At 48.1% G+C, this 14,011-nt stretch overlaps 1 protein-coding gene across 4 annotated transcripts in view; it reads right to left on the reverse strand.

Moving 5' to 3' along the window:
- Window positions 1-14,011, reverse strand: part of SAMD4A (sterile alpha motif domain containing 4A) — a 105,889-nt gene that overhangs the window by 90,238 nt on the left and 1,640 nt on the right. The gene's annotated exons all lie outside the window — the stretch shown is intronic.

Here is a 14,011-nt window from a genome sequence, read left to right on the forward strand (position 1 = left end):
AACACATCGTGTGCTTCTTACCAGCCAGATTACCAGTTTTTAATCCTCTCTGCCAGATGCATTTTTAATCTCTTTGCGTATAATAAAGCAAATTAGTGTAATTGTCTGGGTGAACTGAACCAAAATACGCACATCAAATGGAAAAAAAAAAAGCCAACCACCTTGGGTTATGTTTTGCCGAGCTGGCAACTAACAGAGCTGGGCACTGAACTTGGCTCTGGCAGAGGAAGAAGGTGCTGTGTGATGAGTGAGGAGCTTCATCACCCCTTGGCTACAGCTCACAGGCTCCTGTTTCTCCTCCAGGTCCCCTGCAAGGGACCATGATGGGTCACGGATGGGCAACACATCCTTGTGCTCACAGCAGAGCACAAACAGGTAAGAGTCCAGGCTACCGTGGAACTGCTGGTCCATAGAGAGTTCATATCGTCCCTCAGTGCACGGGAACTACTCACCCCTCCAGATCTACACCCATCTGGCTATCTCAAGCCACCTCTTAACCCACTATGTGTGTCTTTTGCTATCCACCATCAGCAGATTTTATTGCCCTGGTAAATTAGTGTCACACTCACACTGCAAGCTCAAGCATGAGATTGATGATCCAACTTCCCTACCCACCAACCCAAAAAAGCAAAATTCATCACAGACCACTGGTCGCCTCTGGAAAGCCCCCAGGGAAGGTGGGCACTTTCAAAACCCTGAGCTTTTACCCAGGGAGCGTGGGAAGCAAACCTAAGCACACACTTTGCAGCCGGTGGGACCGCAGGACCAGGTACAGCTGCAGTTCTGCATCCAGGGCTCGACATCTGCACATCGTCCCCATTTCTACTGAGCTTGGACCGCCCAAAAACAGCGTGCCCAGGGGAGAAAAGTGCATGTGCCAAGCTTCGGCAGCCAGGCAGGTTTGCTCTGCCTCTCTGGAGCCACCCACCCCACAACAGCTTTTGCCAGCAGCATCTATTTGTTAACTCGAGAACATCCTGATCTGCCTTTGTAGAAAAAGAGATTCAGTATCACAAAGTGTTTTCTCCAGATGAAGAAGATAGCTGCCAGATTCAGTAGCCCTAGCAGGATTAGGGAGGTTGTTCTCATTTTCCACCAGTGCCAGGGGGCAAATTCAGCAGAATAAATTCAGAATAATTACACTCAAAACCCCAGTAAGTTATTTTTTATCTGTTTCACTGGTGAGCAGGACTTACCCGCTGGAATTAAACCCAGCTAAAATCATCACTGACTTCAGCAGGGTGGTTCACCAAGCTGCAGATTACATCCCTCTGCGTTCCCATGCTCGAGGTGGGACTTAATTACTTTGCAATTCAGCACGGGTGCAGGGGTCCCAGCCTGGCTGGTGTTGGGGGAGATCTAAAGGGAACCGGTGTGTGAGCATCAGCTGTGCACAGGGACAGCCCTGCTTTCCCACGCAGGATGGGGACAAGAGCCCAAAATGCAAGAAGTCACTCAGAAATGCTGACTGTGTCCTGGGAAAAGCTTTAGCAACCTTTTTTTTTAAAAAAAAAAAAAAAACACAACAAAAAAAAAAGCAAATGAAAGTCACCCCAGAGAAGGCATATTCTGCCGAGATGTTTTCTGCAGGGGATGGAAACAATGAAAAGGCAGGGATACACTGCACGTAGATATAGACAGCTCTGCCAGGACTCAAGCTGCAGGATACAAATGAATAAATGCATGGAGAAATACACTTTAAAAGGGGTCTGCATACAGGTAACACAGACAAACATTTCAGAGCTGGAGGAGGGTTTCCCTCCCCACCTGCCATATCTAAGCCATATGTGGGATGCTTGCTCTTGTACTGAATCCTCCTCCTCTACAAGCACAAGAGCCTGTGCCCAGGAAAATGGATTATCCAGCCAGTGAGTATTCTGTATGAGTTCATTAGGGGCATGGGCTGGGTGTGCCAGCTGCAGCCCACCCCGGGCGAGGAGAAAGGGCCCAAGGAGCCGCCGAAGCAAGAAGCTTTTGTTCTGAGGCAGCTTTCGGCATCTCCCCTCTGAGGGAGGGTACGGAAGTGGCCTGGGACAGGGATGGAGCCACCAGATCTGGGCCACCAGCTGCAACGGGACAGGCAATGCTCCCCGCAAGCTGCCACCTTGCACGAGTTGTGCACCCAGGAACCAGGCGCTGAGCAAAAGGCTGACTTCAGAGATGCTGCAAAACAGCATCTCAAATCCACAGTGGGAGCCAATCTGCCCCAAATCAGGGCTGTTAGACCAGCAAGAAGTTGGATTTTGGAGGGGAAGTGTCTTGGGCTGGGCTCCACGCCCCTCATGCAGCAGGACCCCTGGGTATTACACACCAAGATTACTGACTGCTCAGGGTAGAGGGGAAGAAAACATGAGCTATTTCTATTTTAAAATCAGAAAACAACTGAACATCAATGCTAACATCCAGTTCGGCTTTAAGAGGGATTTAAAGAACTCTGGCTTCTTCGTTCCTTAATCCCACACCATGCTTCCCCACTACCAACCAGTATCGACTTCTAACAATGCAAAAGCATCTGCCCACATTTTTGCAATTATTTCAAAGAGCACCCTCCCCTTTCTGTAGGGTTAATCTAAAGAACAGTTGCCAAAATGCTGAGAACACAGTCAAACAATAGCTCCTCTGATGAAATTCCTCCACTCCATAGAGAAACCAGTATCCTCCAGCTGCTGTGGCTTGTCCAGAGAGATCTCTGAGTGTTTACCCGCTCCCATAAGGAAAACAAACAAAAAAAAAAGACAAACTGAAAGATTCGAGTGCAGCTTGCAAAAAATTAATGCAGAACCCTGCAATCTAACCACAACACTAAAGTTTTATTAATGCAACATTTGCTTTGTGTGAAATACAAACCCAGGACATCAGTGGAAGAAGGACACCACCAACCACCTGTCCCGAGGATAGAGACTCACTATACTTATCAGTACAGAGACCACTTTTAGCAGCTCCATCCCTTTAAATACCCATTCTCAGTGGAATCTCTGATCAGTCATTTATAAAAGCCGGGTAGCCGAGCTGGACAGCTGAATTACAGCAGCTATTATCCACGTATCCCTGAATACAAGCAGACACCTTTATTTATAAAGGCTCTCCGGCTGACCGAGATTTGACATCGGCTACAAAAAGCATTCAGCATCCAACTGACTGCTTCAGAATAATGTGATGAAAGGTTAGCGAGTGCAGTCCGAGAAGACACCTTTACACAGCACTAAGAGCTATCGTTAAAAGAAATACGCTGCTGCGATGACTCTTTTAACCAAGCAGGTTTAAGTAACTGATTTCCTGAACAGACACACCGACTTGTACACCTTTGCCTCTTCTGCTGGTATGTATTCAAATGGATTTTTTTTTTCCCTAGATCTAATTCTAAGGCATTTAGAGTAATTTTTGTTTAATCAGGCCTATCCCCTTTCCTCTTAGACCTCCTGGGTCTCTGCGCTTTCCAAGCTGCTGCTTCGTGCTTTGTTCACTTTTTGGCCCACCCCAGCCCACGAGCGTGGTTTCCACAAATCATGGGAACCCGCGACACACAGGTAATCCAAGTGCAAAGGGATGTGAGAGAAAGAAGAAAAGCAGGTGGTAAGAAAAAAAAGAAAAAAAAAAAATCGATTGCTCACGGTTGGTTTTCTTTAGCTCTAACAGCCTCACTAGCAACCCCTGATAACAGAAGGTAATCAAGTCCACGGCAGAAGTCTGTATTCTGCTTTAAACTGACAGCATCCCCAGGAGCAGCATGTGCAAACATACCAAGCAGGGCTTAGGTGGGTGAAGGAAGGCTTTAAGTACATGTATGGTCTTCCGCAGACTCCTAACTCTGTTATAATAACCCAAAACAGGAGCTGGCACCTCTGCTGGGGTGCAGAGATGGGACCCAGCTCCCAGTGGGGCTCCAAGGCACAGTAATGTTAATGAAGAGCCTTCCTTGCCTGGCTGCTCATTTCTTAAGTGAGGCCCATCAGAAGCATCCTTCCTGCTCCCAGCACCTTCTCCCCTCGCACCCATCCCTCTCACCACACCCAAACCCACAGCACCGCACTCACCAGCGCAGGACTGAGCCCTAGCACAACTCTCCAGCTAAAATTCCTTTCAGATGATGAAAATTCAAAAGCTGACAACAACAGGAGCAGTCAATTGACCTCAGGCATCCCTCGCAGCACCAACCTGAAGCTCCAGGGAGGCTTCCCAGGTTCCTCCCAAGGGGTCACCCTCAAGACCCCTGCACCAGCATCAGGAAGGAGCTGTGTGCTGCCTGTGCATTACCAGGTAAGTTGTTATGGTTACTGTTGAGGTTTTGGGTTTTTTTCCATTCTCTTCTAAAAAAAAAAAAAAAAAGAATTCTTATCTGTTTAACATAATACCACCAGTCAATAACAATTCTTATCTTAGAAGGTCACTCAGGTAGTTATAATTCAACATTTCATCTATATTCACATTATTTGGAGGGAAACAGCCTGGGGACTTTGCATTTTTTTTTTAAATAATCCACTTAGGAACTGTAAGATTTAAAAAAAAAACCTACCCAGAACCAAGCTGACCCCATGGGCAATTTGAGCATGCTGGGGAACAGACAGAAAAAGGCTAGAGAAAAAAAAAACCAATCACACTGATGTTTGCTGCATGAGAAATAAGGGGAATATCCCATCAGGAAAACTATGAAAACCAGGGAAATGCATGAACGTAGACCACAGCTGCTGCAGAAACACTATGTTCTGCTTGCAAATGTCAGATCAGCCAAGTTTCTCCACAACAAAAGTTGTGGGTTTTTTCCTCCACATTTCTCTCCTGATTTTTCTTCCTTCTTCACTTCCCATTGCAGACAAGGGACAGAGAGAAGGGGACAATAGGAAAAACCCAAGGACAAGAATCACCCATCTGTGACGTTGGAGGGTTTTTTTCTTCTTTGAAAACAAGAAAAAAAATGCAGTGGCATGGAAAGGGAGTTTTATAATGTTTCAAGCTAAACCTGGTCAAATGCTGTTTCATCCACCCACTCAATTACTTCTTACAACAACAATGAAAACTCCAAACACGACACGTGCCCATACCCCACCAGGCAACAGCATAGGCAAGGAGCAGGAGAACTAACTGGTTAAAAGTAAGGCAGGTTTGTGGTTTGTCTGAAATAAGTTTTATCAAAAAAAATAAAAAGAGAGAGAAATCTGGAACTAATTACTTGTGAGGATCAGTAACAGAATGGAAGCTTTTTTAAAGTGCCCTGTGCTTCCACGCCAGGGCTGCCTCACTCAAGAGCAAAGAGCAGAGCAAAGCTGCTGAATCCTGCAGACGACACTCACAATATTAACATTACTTTAAGTAAAATAACATCTTCAGGCATGATAGCTCAACACGCTGGGCCACATCCAGCTCCTGCAAATGTCACGGAAGGCTTGCAGGGATTGCGGCAGAAGCCGGCTCAGCCCTCGGTGCAACAAAGCCATCAGTACCATCCGTCCGTATCTTCTGTAACGGAAAGTCCCACACTCACAATACAAAATGACCATGAATTTGTTCCAAACACGGTCACGTGCACAGGAGAAAGTCTTTTTCTGCCTCATGGATTATTTTTATAGAACACATACACAAAAAAAAAAAAAAATCTTTGTGCTACAGCTGAAATGCCCTGGAAAAGTCTGCAAAGGGCAGCAGCCAGAGTTACAAGGAGCAAAATACATGGTTATCACCCCGATTTCAACTCAGAGATCAGACCTGATCAGCGAGCAGAGCCTTCATGTATGTCAGAGAGGAGCCCTGAGCCCGGGAAGCCTTAGAGCTGTCCTGCGTGCCCACCCCGCTCTGCAAGCACAGAGACTGGTCAGAGAAAACACACGGCGATTCAGACACCTTCACCAAAATCTTTGATACATCCACACCACACCATTGAGTCACTACATGCAAACTCACAAATAAAACTACAAACTGTGAACCAGGCATCAGATGGGTGAACCTGTGCTGATAAATCCTTCACTTACATCTCCTCTTGCCTTAGACATGTTTCCTTCCTGCATGGAAAGGCTTGTAAAAGCCCATGCACCTGCCTCACACACCTAACTCCTGCCAGGTAAAAAGCAAACTGGGTTTTTGCCTCTGGAGCTGGTCCCCCCACCCCAACCAGACTCATTTTCTGCTCATTATCCAGAATCAGAGCAGACTGAATTGCAGGGCCATCCCCCGATGGGTGAGACCATCCCCCAAGACCTCTGCTCTGGGAGAGGAAACCCAGCTCGTGATCCCCCCGCACGAGAAAAGCAACTCCCTCTCCATGTGAAACTTCTCCCAAAGAAAAGCCAGCATCACATTCTCCAACAGAGAAACAATCCCAGCCTTGTTTTGATAAAATTCTGACCCTCACTTAATGCATCTGTGGCAGAAGAGGAAGCAATGGAAAGTCAGGAACGGATCTGCTCGCTCCAACCTCAACTTTCTGTGTAATTACTGGGGCCAAGATGGAAAGCCACTGGCTTGGCTGTTTGCCACTGCCAAACTCACACTCAGCAGTGACCTCTGCAAATCTCTGGGTCTCCTTAGGACCAGAGCACTGCAAAGATAGATGCCTTTTTTTTTTTTTTAAAAAAAAAAAAAGGGGGAAAGGGGTGAGCGTGCAAGCCCACGCATCCCCTCCATCAGGGCCTACAGCCTCTTTTAGCATCTTTTAGATCCCTTAGCAGCTCTTGTGTAACCAAGAGTTAGTAATAAAAGTAATGCTCTTGTTTATTCAGTGAAAATAGAAAGAAAATCCAAAGGGTACGTGCACACTTGGAGGTATATACACGTGCACGCACAGTTCACGTCAGGGTTCGTCCCAGCTGCAACCCTTGGTGTCAAGCCCCAACCCCGGATTTCTGCAGACAGAAAGGGTTTCAAACACAAGGAATTGTGCTTTGCCATGGGCTCCTGCACTCACTCACACCACGCAAGAAGTGGGGAGAAGACTGGGAGGGATGAGGTAGGAACCCCAAGGCGCAGCCCTGCAGCCGCTGCAGTACAGCAGCTTCTCCACCCTCTGATGAGTCCAACCCCGAGGAGCTGTGGGCTCTGACCCCTGGGGTTTGGGCACAGGGGTAGCGCAAGGGGTGCCCTTTTGCCAAACACTTATCTGTGGTAACATTAGACACAAGCACAAAGCTGGAGAGCTAACGCACTGACGAATGTACCTTAAAATAAAGCAAGTGTTCACACTAATTACTATTTCAGTTACTCACGCTGATTGCAAACATAACTCTCAGCTTGGTAAAAAACTGCTTTCAGGCCACAATTTAAATAAAGGTGGGTTTTGATGGAAGATGAGAGAAAGGCCAAAGCTTAAGAAATCGTAGGAAGGTGGGAATTTGCACCGTGACCCACCTGATCCACAGAAACCTTCACCGACTGCTTCAGGGAAACTTTGCAGGGAACTCTGGTTGACTGGAGCATCAACTATTTTAAAAGCAACTGGCCCAAATGCAAACATATAAAATATAAATGGCGAGGTGGGCACGCAGCTTTGTTCAGATGCTGAGGTCTAACACGCCACAGGACCTAACTGCACAGACAATCATCCAGCAGCAACAGCCCAGGCTACGAGCAGAGCGCTTTCTCCATTCATCCATTTAATCTCATCTGAAGATAAGTGTATTTGCAAACCAGATTATTTTAATTGATGGCTCTACAGTTGGTTCTTATTCAGCTCCTGATCTAAAGCTATCCTTGACCTCTCCCATCAGTCCATATCTTGACAGGTTGAAGACTGCCGTACGCCGTCAGCAATGCCCCACGCAGTTCTTCCCCTTCACATCCAGCCTCCGTGCATCCACCATCGTGGGGCAGAACTTAATCTCATTTACTTTTCCAAGTGCAAACACGAGATACCTGCACAGAAGTATGGCATTTGGATAGAAATCAAGGGACAACAAGCTGGGCCAAGCAGACAACGCCAGCTCAATTCTGTGATGATGCATAAAATGCTTCTCTGCATCTTTTACATGCACTTCAACAGTGGGATTTTTCCCAGTTGCAGTCAGTGGGAAAATTAACCCTGACATCAGGCCCCTCGCCAAGGCATGCGTTATATACAAAATAATTAAAAAGACACCGCAAAGTATGGAAAAGTCTCTTAGGGAGAACGCAGCCCACCCGTGGGCAGACCCTCTTGCACCACACCACGCTCCAGGCTGCAAACCACGCTGTTCTCATTAGTTAACTTTTTCCTCCACTGCTTTAAGCATTTCTACCTCAAAAAAAAAAAAAAAAAAAGGTTTCCCCCACAAGCTCTGCCTCATGGGAAGAGGCACACCCACCACCAGACTACCCAGCCCTCCTTAGCTCTGCCTGGTGGAGGAGACCTGGGCATTGGTACTGCTGGTGCTTTGGGAGTGAGCTACAGGGAGCTTCTCCCTCCTCCTCCGACTGCAAGGGATGCGTGCCAGGAACCACGAGGGAAGGCCTTTTTAAGCAAATAGGAGAAAATGTAGAAGAGTTAAGTGCAGGCCCAGAGGCATGTCCCCCAGGTCCAGGGGAGAGTAAAAGGGAGCCTTCCTCATGCCACGCCACAGACCTGCCTCCAGCCAGGGCTGGCATGAGCCAAATGCTGGCCTGCAGTGCTTCCCACAGCTACTCTGAAAAGCATCTTTAAAAATAAAACTATTTCTGAATTGCAAGAGAATACTGGGTGTGTGGCCTTGCCCAAAGCCCCTGGCTAACATTGCTCTGTACCTCTATACTCCTTCCCTTGCTATTCTCCCAAAACCCAGCACAGACAGCTTTTAGCCCTCAAGTTTGCAAACAAAACCTGGGCAAGATGCATGGCAGCAGCTCAGGCAACAGCGTACAGAAGAAAAGAAGACAGTGTCCAACAGCTCAGCAGATCTCTCCATTTAAGTGTCCCAGCTTGTGATTTTTAATGAGCAGAGCTGACAGGGCTGCTCACACCTCTCTCCAGGCAGAGACAAGTGTGCGGAAGGATCACGCGATGCCGACGTCTGACGTGGCACTTAAAACTTTCTATTGCTCCCACCAAGCACGGGGCTTAGCAACTCGCCCCCTTCTCCTCCCAGGATGTCTGCTTGGCCTCTCCAGTCCCCCACCGCAGGACAGCCCAGCGATGCTCTTGCACTGCCCAAGGGCACTTAAACTAGAGCTCAGCGTCGCAATGCAACAGTAAGCCAAGAAAAATAAGTAAATAATAATTTTTAAAAAAGGAACTTCAAACTGGGCACTGGGACGATTTTCCCTCAGTGGGGTTCACTGGGAACAAACTGCAAAATTTGCACAGTGAAAGGGGAGCAGCTTCCCAATGAGCTGGGAGACTGCAGCAGCAGTCATAGGGCTGGAGCCACAGTGACCTAAGGATATAAGAGGTGAGGTCTGCAGGAACATGTAATACCTTTTAATAGACCAGCCGGTACAGTTGGGGGGGAAAAAAAACCCAACCACAACCACACAAGTCCTCCTTTGAGCTGGTGCACCTCTGTGCTTGGCCATTTTTTCCAGCTGCATCACTTGGTCTAATTAAAGATATCACCACTCCCTGCAACCCTTGTCTCTTCCTCTGGCCAGTCCTTCCCAGAACAAGAAATCTAGGTCATTCTGATGCTCTCATTGTGATACTTGACAGCCTGCCGAAATGAAATAAAGATTTTGGCCTTAACATGTGAAGTAGTTAATGGCCTGTGCACAGGGCAAAGAAAGCTTGTTGGCCTTCAAGACTGAGGGCTTAAAAGTTGTCACTCTGCTACCACCAGCGCAGATGGGTGTCTGGATGCCTGGTGGTCCCACAAGAGCCTTTGGGCACCTCTGTCAACCAGCAGAGACTGCAAGAGTGAGGAAGCCATGCCAGATCTGAAGCTGGGGCTGGTGGGATGGGATGTGGGACCACTCTTGGAAAAAAAAAAAAAAAAGAAAAAAAAAAATCACCCAGTCATACCCCTGGCCACCAGAGAGGGGATGCCCAGGCCCCTGAGAGCAGAAGCACACCCCGCACTGCAAAAAGCCCACAGACCACATTTGGTGGATAGAGCAGCCCCCCATCTCCACATGGGGCCTGTACCCCACGGAGCAGCCATACCCAGCACCCCTGGGTGCCCCAGCCCAAGCCAGCCGGGCACAGGAGGAGCTCGGGTCCCGCTCCCACCACGGGACACGTTACGCTCCTGCCTGACCTTTACTGGTGGCTTGGAGGAGGTCGCCACGTCCTGATGGCTCCGAGCAGCTGGGACCGAAGCTGCCCAGCAAGGCCAGGCTGGAAGGAAGGAAGGAAGTTATAGCAGGCTTTTAAATAGCGCCATGTAATACCTGAAACTTCTATTTCTGTGCACAGATAGTATGGTTTCCATATTCTTCTCCACGCACGGCACGCCAAGCCATTCGCGCTCAAACTGAATTAGCAGCAACCCGCATTCTTCACCAGTTAAACCATTAAAGCTCTGTGAGGCTACTCATAGCCACCATTTAGGATAACCACAAGCTGTACACTTCAACAATGAAGAAACGTATAGATTTCCTTCTGTGTTTGCTTCTCACTTCTATTTTACCTTTATAATCAAGCAATACCTTTAAATGCACTACAGATTGCAGGGGATCTGTGCAGCCCCCACACCACATCACTGGTGGGCTCCAAAACACCAGTGTAGCCTTCTGCAACATGTTTTTCATCTGGGGTGGGCACTTCTCCAGGCCTGAGCAGGTATCCAAGGAACCACAGAAGCAGGAGGCTCCTCAGGGCTTTCTGAGAGTCATACATGGCTCTACACAGCAGAGCCACATTGGGTTTGCAGTCCTAACGAGAAGGGCTTGGCTGCCATTATCAGAAATACCCTTACACTTAGGAAAAAAAACCAAACCCAAACCTCCTTCAAAATAAATATACTTGCTTCTCCACATCAATTAACTAGTTAAAAAGAGTTATTTTTCTTCCCATCTCATCTGCCATACAGCAGACCTCTCACTTGGAGTCTACCAGGCAAGAAACAACCTGGATATCTTTGCTGAGAGGTCTCCCCCATGCCTGGTCCACACACCCGAAGGCTCCTGAGCCCAGCTTCACCAGACAGAGAGGATTTCATGTCCCAACTGATCTCAGTTGTTGGTGATGACAGTGCCAAGGATGGTGCTCATCCACCAAGAAACACGGAAGGGCTGTCACCTCCTTTTAACAGCTGTAAAATAAGGATAACATTCTAGTTTTCCCACCTCCCCAACGGGCTCAGGGCGAGCAACAGGTCCCACATGTACAAAACAACTCGCTTCTCACAAGCGCCCACCATTTATGTCAATTTGGACACTTGCTCCAGCACATTAGACCAGCACTACTTAACTCATGGTGACACACGTTGCCAGACTGAGGATTTCACCTATGCTTCATTGAAGGTGACCTCACCACGTCTTACAGCCAGCTCCTAAGTTCCATTAAATCTCTGCACCCCCATCACCCCGCAGTCCCTTGCACACCACCACTGCCATGTCACCAACACCAACGAGGATACTGTTGTGGCACCTGCAAGCACGGAACCACCATTTCCAAGTCAGCAAACAGCAGGAAAACATACCAAGAGGCATCTCAGTCCCCAGCCTGGGAGGGAATCAAGCTCAAATTAGTTAAGCAAACAACAGGATTGAAACAGTAAAGAGTAACTCAAGGTTAGATGATGACACTGCTTTTCAGAAGAACTTGGTGTGATTCCATTGCCAAGCAAGCAACAAATGTCAGACTGCAGAAATGGGTGCTGAATAGCAGCAATTTAAAAAAACACAGGTGGTTTTATGAAGAAGACAGCATTAACACTGGAGACGAAAAGCTATTTCTTGGTTGCAAACCTCAGCTACCCTTCCCTCCACCGAAACAGGATTGCCCAGCTCAGAAAAGTGCATGTCCTGTTCTGCAGGACACACAGATATGTCCATCCCATGGGAAAGCTGTACGGAGGGGTGTCTGGCGAGAAAGAGGAACTCAACTCATCCAGATTTTGCTATCGGAGTTACAAATGCCCTGGAGAAACAGCTCATTTTTGGAAGAAATGTCAGGGAAAGCGCAGGCAGTTCCACTAACGCACTGAGGGACAGGCAGGAGGCTGGATGCCAAGCTTCGCTCGCAGGAGAAATCCTCGCGCCAAGCAAGGTCAACAGGATTACAGGGGCAAGCAGGGATTGCTCGCACGAGTAGAGATGGGAAGGGTCCAACCCCTGGTTTCCACCCTGGCTTGCATCGAGCAAATGCCACCACACAGCCGGCCATGCATGACTTTGTATCTGGGAAGACTTCAAAACACTGTTTTCCTTCCTAATTCGCCTTTGGCACAGTCAGGAGGGAAATCAACCACCTCTAATTACCTGACCAACCGAGAGGACATGGCTACCAACACAACCCGACTGACAAACTGCGACGCCGGTAAAAATAATAAAATTAAAAATATATTGCTGACGCCGACTTGCAGCAGGAATCGCAGCAAGCCCGTGCTAGGGCCGGTATGGGAGGCTGCACATTTATCCCAGAGCAGCTGGGTTTAGAGAGCATGCTCCCTCCCTGCCCCCCCGGGGGCCTCCCCACCCAAATGGATGAGGTTTGGCCCTTCAGCTGTTTATAAAACCAGCAGTATTGCACCCAGACGCACTCAGCAGCATTCCTCCCTCTCATTCCTGCGAGCTATATAAGGGAACGGCCAATTCCAGCCCCGCTCCCCCCTCGTAGCCAGCCCCGATCCCGAAGCAGCCCCGGGGTTGGTTTCCTGCAGAAGGACTTAAATCCATTCTCGGTTGAACACGGCGTTGCGCTGGACCTTGTCATCAAATGGCAGCACAGGCAGCGAGCTGCCAAGTCTTGCCGGCTCAGGGCTCTAATAGGGAACAGCTGGAGAAGGACCCCACATTTTTCCCACCCCGTCAACACGGGGGGCTCTGTTCGGGATTCGACGCCACCAACCCGCAAGATTTCCACCTACCGCAAAACCCAACCCGCTGCTCCCCGGCACCGTTCCGACACTCACAGCTCAAAAATCAAGAGCTCCCAGTTACCCCCCCCCCCCCCCCCCCCAAAAAGAAAATTTAAACCAAAGGGATGCTTTGCAACAGGGGAGGGTTTGCTTTGCCTTTTTTTTTTTTTTGAGGGTTTAGGAAAACGCAACTATGGAACTTAAAGACAGATTTTTGCCTTCTCTACGCGTATTTCAGAAACTCTGCTTAAAGCGACTTGCATCCCTGCGCGTCTGCACACACACACACGCAGGGACATACGTGTTTGTACTGCATACACACCCATAAACAAACACGTTAACGCACGGCGCAATCCGCGCACCGCTTGTGCCGTTTTCACCCTGCTCTAACTCCATTTACTTCTGCAGAGTTAACTTGTAATGGTGTATAAATAAAACCGAAATACACTTTTGTAGCCGGGCACATTTTCTGTAACTCACCCTGTACGTTCAGTAACGTAAAATGCTCTACTCATATTTTCTTAGAGCTCCACTGAAACACAAGGGGGTTATTCAGAGCCGCAGGAAAAAAAATGCATCCAAACAGGATCTGAATGATGAAATAGGAATTGCCACATTAAAAAAAAATAAATGAATAAAATAGGATAACCCAGCTGCCCAGACCTTTAGAAAATAACAGTTCCTCTGAGGTAGCGATGGGCTGCTTCTGCATGTTGCAGAAAGCAAAGCAAGCCACGTTGTCCAAAAGAAGCCTAGAAAATCCAGACTCTACGTGACCTGACTTACTTATTTCACAGGAAACTGCATGGAAGGAGGAAGGGGGGGGGGGGGGGGGCGGAGGGGAGAGGAGGGAAAAAAAAAAAAAAAAAGAAAACCACCAATCATTCATGCTACCGTAGTTACACCACGCCATAGACTGGAGTAGTTTGCTGTGAAAAATCAAACTGAAATATGCCATCGCCCGTTTGAAAAATAAAATGTACGGAGAGAAGCTGTTAATGCAATCAAGCTGAGGAGCCCTGGCTCGCCAACCTCCCTATTTTCTTGGGGGGTTGTTTTTTTGGGTTAGGGTTTATTGTTTTTAAATTTTGCCTGCATTAGAGCATCGTTCAAGAAAG

The sequence above is a fragment of the Athene noctua genome, chromosome 6 (assembly GCF_965140245.1).
Source record: "Athene noctua chromosome 6, bAthNoc1.hap1.1, whole genome shotgun sequence".
NCBI classification, from domain to species: Eukaryota; Metazoa; Chordata; class Aves; order Strigiformes; family Strigidae; genus Athene; species Athene noctua.